Below are 7,939 nucleotides of genomic sequence, written 5' to 3'. Positions count from 1 at the left end.
TGTACGTGACGGCGGCGACGTTCGTTACGAAATGAAATAACGGGCGGCCGCCGCCCTCCTCCTGCACGGAGAGAGCCGAGAGGCGAGTAGTCGCGGTCGCGCCCGTGGAAACACCGCAACACCGGCAGCGCCCAGCACCGCCGCCGTCACCGCCACCACCGTGAACCGGCACCACCACCGCTACCGCCACCGGCATCGCCACCACCACCGCCATCACCGCCATCACCGCCATCACCGCCACGACCACCCAGCACCAAGTGCCACCGCCACCACCGCCACCACCGCCACCACCGCCATCACCGCCACCACCATGAACTGGCACCACCACCGCTACCGCCACCGGCAACGCCACCACAGCCGCAGCCACAGCCATCACCGCCATCACCGCCACCACCGCCATCACCGCCACCACCACCACCACCGTATTTGTAACCCCTGAGGGAGGACGAGAGAGGGGGTGTGTGTGTGTTTATTTTATTACTGGGGAATTTATCTTTTTTTTTTCACACCGCAGATGATGAACTTTCTCCCCGTCTCTCTCTCTCCCAGTCCCTCCCAGCTGTGAGTGGTGGTGGTGGTGGTTGTTGTTGTTGTCATCGAAGAGAGAGAAAAACAAAAAAATTCGACGTGAAAAAGAATCCATCGTCCGTCGACGGCGCAGGGAAGTTCCTCCACCGCCGTTTGAACGCCGGCAAGGCACGGCGGGGCCTCCCGTGGTGCCCCCCACCCCGCCCCAGCTCGCCGAAGCGGCCCATTGGCCCGCGCGTGATCACGTGACCCGCCGCGGCCGCCGCCGCCGCCGCCGCTCTCCTTTCGGACCCACCCCATTTTTTTTTGTGTCCACGCGAGCAAGTCGGCGAGTGGAGTTCTCAACGCTACGTACGCCCTGCCTGGCGCTCTCCCCCACCACTCTCACTCACTCACTCTCCCTCCCTCTCTCGTCTCTCCCTCTCTCCCTCTCTCGTCTCTCTCGGCAGTCGCCCGCCACGCGTCCCTCCGTTCCCACGCCCCGTGGCTCGCCGGCCAAGACGACTCCACGTCGCCCGACCCCGGCCCTGGGTACGCTCGGTGGAGATGGTGCGTCCGTGTGTGTGTGTGTCTGTGTGTGTGTGTCTGTGTGTGTGTGTGTCTGTGTGTGTGTGTGTCTGTGTGTGTGTGTGTGTCTGTGTGTGTGTGTCTGTGTGTGTGTGTGTGTCTGTGTGTGTGTGTGTCTGTGTGTGTGTGTGTGTCTGTGTGTGTGTCTGTGTGTGTGTATGTGTGTGTGTCTATGTCTGTGTGTGTGTCTGTGTGAGTGTGTCTGTGTGTGTGTGTCTGTGTGTGTCTGTGTGTGTGTCTGTGTGTCTGTGTGTGTGTGTGTCTGTGTGTGTGTGTCTGTGTGTGTGTGTGTCTGTGTGTGTGTGTCTGTGTGTGTGTGTCTGTGTGTGTGTGTGTCTGTGTGTGTCTGTGTGTGTGTGTCTGTGTGTGTGTGTATGTGTGTGTGTCTATGTCTGTGTGTGTGTCTGTGTGTCGTTGTGTGTGTGTGTCTGTGTGTGTGTGTGTGTCTGTGTGTGTGTCTGTGTGTGTGTGTGTCTGTGTGTGTGTCTGTGTGCGTCCGTGTGTGTCTGTGTGTGTGTCTGTGTGTGTGTGTATGTGTGTGTCTGTGTGTGTGTCTGTGTGTGTGTGTCTATGTGTGTGTCTGTGTGTGTGTGTGTGTCTGTGTGTGTGTGTGTGTCTGTGTGTGTGTGTCTGTGTGTGTGTCTGTGTGTGTGTGTCTGTGTGTGTGTGTGTCTGTGTGTGTGTGTCTGTGTGTCGGTGTGTGTGTCTATGTGTCGGTGTGTGTGTCTGTGTGTGTGTGTGTCTGTGTGTGTGTCTGTGTGTGTGTGTCTGTGTGTCTGTGTCTGTGTGTCTGTGTGTGTGTGTGTCTGTGTGTGTGTGTGTGTCTGTGTGTGTGTCTGTGTCTGTGTGTGTGTCGGTGTGTGTGTGTCTGTGTGTGTGTCTGTGTGTGTGTGTGTCTGTGTGTGTGTCCGTGCGTGAATCCCCGTGTCTGTGTGTGCGCCCGCGTGCGTGCGTCCGCGCGTCGACTCAAACGAGTACCCGTTGTGGCGGCGTGGAGTAAACATCGCCACTGCTGGGGGAGACAAAGACGGCCGGGCGCGAGCGTTGGGCGTCGCCGGCCACCCAATTCCCCCTCGTGCACCACTGCGGCCCACGTGGCCCCATCCCTGTGGCACTTCCCGACTCTTCTTGGCACCTCTGCCCCCCCCCTCCCCACCGCCAGCGTGCAAGGGGGGCGGGCGGCTCGAGGGGGTCAAGCTGGAGGTCGACCGCGAGGCGCTTTGCTTTAAAAAACATTTTGTCGGTCATTCTTTTTTATCTCCACTCCAACACCACGAGGGCGGCCGATGATGCAGCCACTGCCCCGGCGTGACGAGGAGATGTTGACTCCCTCGCCTGGTACACAGGAGGTCGTGGGTTCAATCACACCCCTGACGATGCCTGCTGCTGCTGTATATTTGTGTGTGGCTAGGAGATGTTGACTACCTCGCCTGGTACACAGGAGGTCGTGGGTTCCATCACACCCCTGACGATGCCTGCTGCTGCTGTTTGTGTGTGGCTAGGAGATGTTGACTACCTCGCCTGGTACGCAGGAGGTCGTGGGTTCAATCACACCCCTGACGATGCCTGCTGCTGTATTTGTGTGACGAGATGTTGACTACCTCGCCTGGTACACAGGAGGTCGTGGGTTCAATCACACCCCTGACGACACCTGCTGCTGTGTATTTGTGTGTGGCTAGGAGATGTTGACTACCTCGCCTGGTACACAGGAGGTCGTGGGTTCAATCACACCCATGACGATGCCTGCTGCTGCTGTATATTTGTGTGTGGCTAGGAGATGTTGACTACCTCGCCTGGTACGCAGGAGGTCGTGGGTTCAATCACACCCCTGACGATGCCTGCTGCTGTATTTGCGTGACGAGATGTTGACTACCTCGCCTGGTACACAGGAGGTCGTGGGTTCCATCACACCCCTGACGATGCCTGCTGCTGCTGTTTGTGTGTGGCTAGGAGATGTTGACTACCTCGCCTGGTACACAGGAGGTCGTGGGTTCAATCACACCCCTGACGACACCTGCTGCTGTGTATTTGTGTGTGGCTAGGAGATGTTGACTACCTCGCCTGGTACGCAGGAGGTCGTGGGTTCAATCACACCCCTGACGATGCCTGCTGCTGCTGCTGTTTGTGTGTGGCTAGGAGATGTTGACTACCTCTCCTGGTACGCATGAGGTCGTGGGTTCAATCACACCCCTGACGATGCCTGCTGCTGCATATGTGTGTGGCTAGATGTTGACTACCTCGCCTGGTACGCAGGAGGTCGTGGACTCTGATCCCGACCCTGACGACGCCTGCTGCTGCTGCTGTATATTTGGATTCCACGTGCCCCTCGCTCTCCCTGTGGTCGTGTGGATTTTCCTCCGGGTCCTCTGGTGTTTCACTCCACGTTTGCCATCGGCGTCACTGCTATGAATTTTCACGTGATGACGATGATGATGATAAGCCGCCACTTCGTTGAGATATTATTTCTGGTGGCCAGGTCGCTTGTGAAAAAGAGCTAAATAGCTCAGTGGGGCTTTACCTGGTAAAATATAAATAGTTTAGTTTACACTCAAGTTTGTAAACAGGCAGCATGTCAAGTTATGCAATTGGGAGATGTTGAGTGCCCAGACATACCCCCATCATCACCAAATGCATTTACTGCTAGTTCACGGTAATAACAAATCAGTTCGTATTACAAGTGAAATCGCACGTATGGACGTTTAACTTCTCTCGCACCATACGTAGCTGACTGGGCTAATCGGAGGTGCGGTGTTGAGTCTATGGACTGGAGTGTTGAGTCTATGGTGCAGTGTTGAGTCTATGGTGCAGTGTTGAGTCTATGGGGCAGTGTTGAGTCTATGGGGCAGTGTTGAGTCTATGGGGCAGTGTTGAGTCTATGGGGCAGTGTTGAGTCTGTGGGGCAGTGTTGAGTCTATGGGCAGTGTTGAGTCTATGGGCAGTGTTGAGTCTATGGGCAGTGTTGAGTCTATGGGCAGTGTTGAGTCTATGAGGCAGTGTTGAGTCTATGGGCAGTGTTGAGTCTATGGGGCAGTGTTGAGCCTATGGGGCAGTGTTGAGTCTATGGGCAGTGTTGAGTCTATGGGGCAGTGTTGAGTCTATGGGCAGTGTTGAGTATAGGCAGTGTTGAGTCTATGGGGCAGTGTTGAGTCTATGGTGCAGTGTTGAGTCTATGGGCAGTGTTGAGTCTATGGGGCAGTGTTGAGCCTATGGGGCAGTGTTGAGTCTATAGGCAGTGTTGAGTCTATGGAGTCCATAGTGGTGAGTCTATGGACTGCAGTGTTGAATCTATGGTGCAGTGTTGAGTCTATGGGGCAGTGTTGAGCCTATGGGGGAGTGTTGAGTCTATGGTGCAGTGTTGAGTCTATGGGCAGTGTTGAGTCTATGGGGCAGTGTTGAGTCTATGGGGCAGTGTTGAGTCTATGGTGCAGTGTTGAGTCTATGGGCAGTGTTGAGTCTATGGGGCAGTGTTGAGTCTATGGGCAGTGTTGAGTCTATGGGCAGTGTTGAGTATATGGGGCAGTGTTGAGTCTATGGGGCAGTGTTGAGTCTATAGGCAGTGTTGAGTCTATGGAGCAGAGTTGAGTCTATGGGGCAGTGTTGAGTCTATGGGGCAGTGTTGTTGAGTCTATGGACTGCAGTGTTGAGTCTATGGGCTGCAGTGTTGAGTCTATGGACTGCAGTGTTGAGTTTATGGGCAGTGTTGAGTCTTTGGGGCAGTGTTGAATCTTTGGACAGTGTTGAGTCTATGGGCAGTGTTGAGTCTATGGGCTGCAGTGTTGAGTCTATGGGTAGTGTTGAGTCTATGGGCAGTGTTGAGTCTATGGGCAGTGTTGAGTCTTTGGGCAGTGTTCAGTCTATGGGTAGTGTTGAGTCTTTCGGCAGTGTTGAGTCTATGGGCATTGTTGAGTCTATGGGTAGTGTTGGGTCTATGGGTAGTGTTGAGTCTATGGGCAGTGTTGAGTCTATGGGCAGTATTGAGTCTATTTGCAGCGTTGAGTACGGAAAATGTTGGGTCTATGGGCAATGTTGGGTCTATGGGCAGTGTTGAGTCTATGGGCAGTGTTGAGTCTATGGGCATTGTTGGGTCTATGGGCAGTGTTGAGTCTATGGTGCAGTGCTGAGTCTATGGTGCAGTGTTGAGTCAATGGGCAGTGTTGAATGTTTGGACAGTGTTGAGTCTCTGGGCAGTGTCTTTTTGGACGGGCATTGTTGGGTCTATGGGCATTTTGGGTATATGGGCAGCGTTAAGTCAATGGCCAATGGTGGGTCTATGGACAGTGTTGAGTCTATGGTTAGTGTTTAGTCTATGGGGCAGTGTTGAGTCTATGGGCAGTGTTGAGTCTATGGGCAGTGTTGAGTTTATGGGCAGTTTTGAGTCTATGGGCAGTGTTGGATCTATGAGAAGGGAGTGGTAGGACAGTGTGTGGAGGGGAGTAGAGTGAGATGAGAGAGAAGTAGATGGTAGGAGAGAGCGTGGAGGGGAGTGGAGTGAGATGAGAGTGGAGAGGCAGGAGAGTGCGTGGAGGGGAGTGGAGTGAGATGAGAGGGTAGGGGTAGGAGAGTGAGTGGAGGGGAGTGGAGTGAGATCAGTTCAGTTTGTTTTGGTATAGCCCTGTGAGCCATCTGGCTCTTGAATCGGGTGCAACCACAACAAACAAAAAAACAAAAACACCAACAAGAAAAACATCTTAAAGTGACTATGTGACTGTGTGAGAGGGGAGTGGTAGGAGAGTGGAAAGTCCGTCTAGGTTACCCCTATCCATTAATGGTACAGCCTATCTGAGTCACCCTCTCGTTAAATCGCCTGTCTGTGTTCCATACTCTTTGGTTCTATTGGGTAAAGTCACGTAGGTAAAAAAATAAAATAACAAAAATCACGACGTTTCGGCCACAACACAAGCGGCCTTCATCAGGTGAAGGGACGAGACTGTCTGGAGGACAGCTTAAACGTCGTGATCTGAGCGTGGCTTTTTTCACTCCAGCGCTGTCCTCCAGACAGTCTCGTCCCTTCACCTGATGAAGGCCGCTTGTGTTGTGGCCGAAACGTCGTGATTTTTGTTATTTTATTTTTTACCTACGTGACTTTACCCAATAGAACCAAAGAGTATGGATCCTAGCAGTCACGAAAGCTTCAAATCTAGAATTGTCTGTGTGTCCCCCAGTGAGGTGTAATGGTACAGCCCGCCTGGGTGTCCCCTACCTCCAGGCAGTCCCCGGGTTACGGCAGGGTTAGGTTCCCCAGAACGATCCGGAAGCCCGAAACTCCCATATGTCGGAAACTGAACAATTCCCCCCACCCAAAATAAACGATGAAATCCCGTAGCCGGAAGAAGTTGTAGCCTCCCGTATTGTGCTGTCGCCCGTTTTCTGTGGCTAGCCGCATGGCTTCGCTGTGCGTACGCTCTGCACCACCTACGATTCCTTAATTTCATCGGATATCTACCCTAACACTACCCGAACCCGTAATGAAACTAATGGGACGTAGACTGCGTGCGATTGCTCATGAATACCATGAAACGTTTTAAAAATGTAAATTGTTCACAGAAAGCGGTCACGTCCGAATGTCCGCGTGGCGTGCATCAGGCGAGGCCTCGGCTTCTCTGAGCGCTGTTGGCCGAGACCGTCAGCGACCCAAGTGCACAATGTGTTCAATAAATTGCATGCAGCAAATAACTCATGAATTAAACCTAAACTGAAGGAAAGAGAAAGCGATAAAAACATGGGGGGGTGGGGTGGGGTGGGGGGAAGACAGCTCTAGACATAGAAAACAATCGTGTAGCATGACAAACAACTCCATTTTCCTGACTCCTCGCTCCGCGGTATTCATCCGCCGTGCGGCACTACTGGCTCTCACGTAACTAACGCAAACATTTCCGCGTGGTGATTTTGTTTACGTGATATACGGGAGCATTTGCGTTAGTCGGGCCTTCCGCAACCCTTGGACTGACTCTATCAATGGTTCATTCCGTCTGGGTCCCGCTGTGTATTAATTGTCTAGCCCATCTGTGTCACCCCTTCGTGTAATAATGGTCTAATCCGTCTGGGTCCCGCTGTGTATTAATAGTCTAACCCGTCTGTGTCACACCTTCGTGTAATAATGGACTAATCCGTCTGGGTCCCGCTATGGATTAATAGTCTAGCCCGTCTGCGTCACCCCTTCATGTAATAATGGACTAATCCGTCTGGGTCCCGCTGTGTATTAATAGTCTAGCCTGTCTGCGTCACCCCTTCGCGTAATAATGGACTAATCCGTCTGGGTCCTGCTATGTATTAATAGTCTAGCCCGTCTGAGTCACCCCTTCATGTAATAATGGTCTAATCCGTCTGGGTCCCACTATGTATTAATAGTCTAACCCGTCTGAGTCACCCCTTCGTGTAATAATGGACTAATCCGTGTGGGTCCCGCTGTGTATTAATAGTCTAGCCCGTTTGTGTCACCCCTTCGTGTAATAATGGACTAATCCGTCTGGGTCCCGCTATGTATTTATAGTCTAGCCCGTCTGTGTCACCCCTTCGTGTAATAATGGTCTAATCCGTCTGGGTCCCGCTGTGTATTAATAGTCTAGCCCGTCTGTGTCACCCCTTCGTGTAATAATGGACTAATCCGTCTGGGTCCCGCTGTGTATTAATAGTCTAGCCCGTCTGTGTCACCCCTTCGTGTAATAATGGACTAATCCGTCTGGGTCCCGCTGTGCATTAATAGTCTAGCCCGTCTGTGTCACCCCTTCGTGTAATAATGGACTAATCCGTCTGGGTCCCGCTGTGCATTAATAGTCTAGCCCGTCTGCGTCACCCCTTCGTGTAATAATGGACTAATCCGTCTGGGTCCCGCTGTGTATTAATA

At 52.8% G+C, this 7,939-nt stretch overlaps 1 protein-coding gene across 4 annotated transcripts in view; it reads left to right on the top strand.

Moving 5' to 3' along the window:
• The first annotated feature begins 403 nt into the window (after window positions 1–403).
• Window positions 404–7,939, top strand: part of LOC142905306 (muscleblind-like protein 3) — a 31,909-nt gene continuing 24,373 nt past the window's right edge. For 2 of the 4 annotated variants that reach the window (XM_076064349.1, XM_076064348.1), the window contains exon 1: window positions 404–1,059. The gene's annotated coding sequence lies outside the window, so the exon portion shown is untranslated. Of the gene's footprint in view, window positions 1,078–7,939 lie in introns of all 4 variants that reach the window. The other 2 variants (XM_076064351.1, XM_076064350.1) reach the window with 1 other exon arrangement.

This window comes from Petromyzon marinus, unplaced genomic scaffold (assembly GCF_048934315.1).
Source record: "Petromyzon marinus isolate PM22_M1 ecotype Great Lakes invasive population unplaced genomic scaffold, UKy_Petmar_22M1.pri1.0 PM_Scaffold_4, whole genome shotgun sequence".
Classification (NCBI taxonomy): Eukaryota; Metazoa; Chordata; class Hyperoartia; order Petromyzontiformes; family Petromyzontidae; genus Petromyzon; species Petromyzon marinus.
The sequence above is the reverse complement of the archived record's forward strand: the minus strand, read 5'-3'. Positions and strand labels throughout refer to the sequence as shown.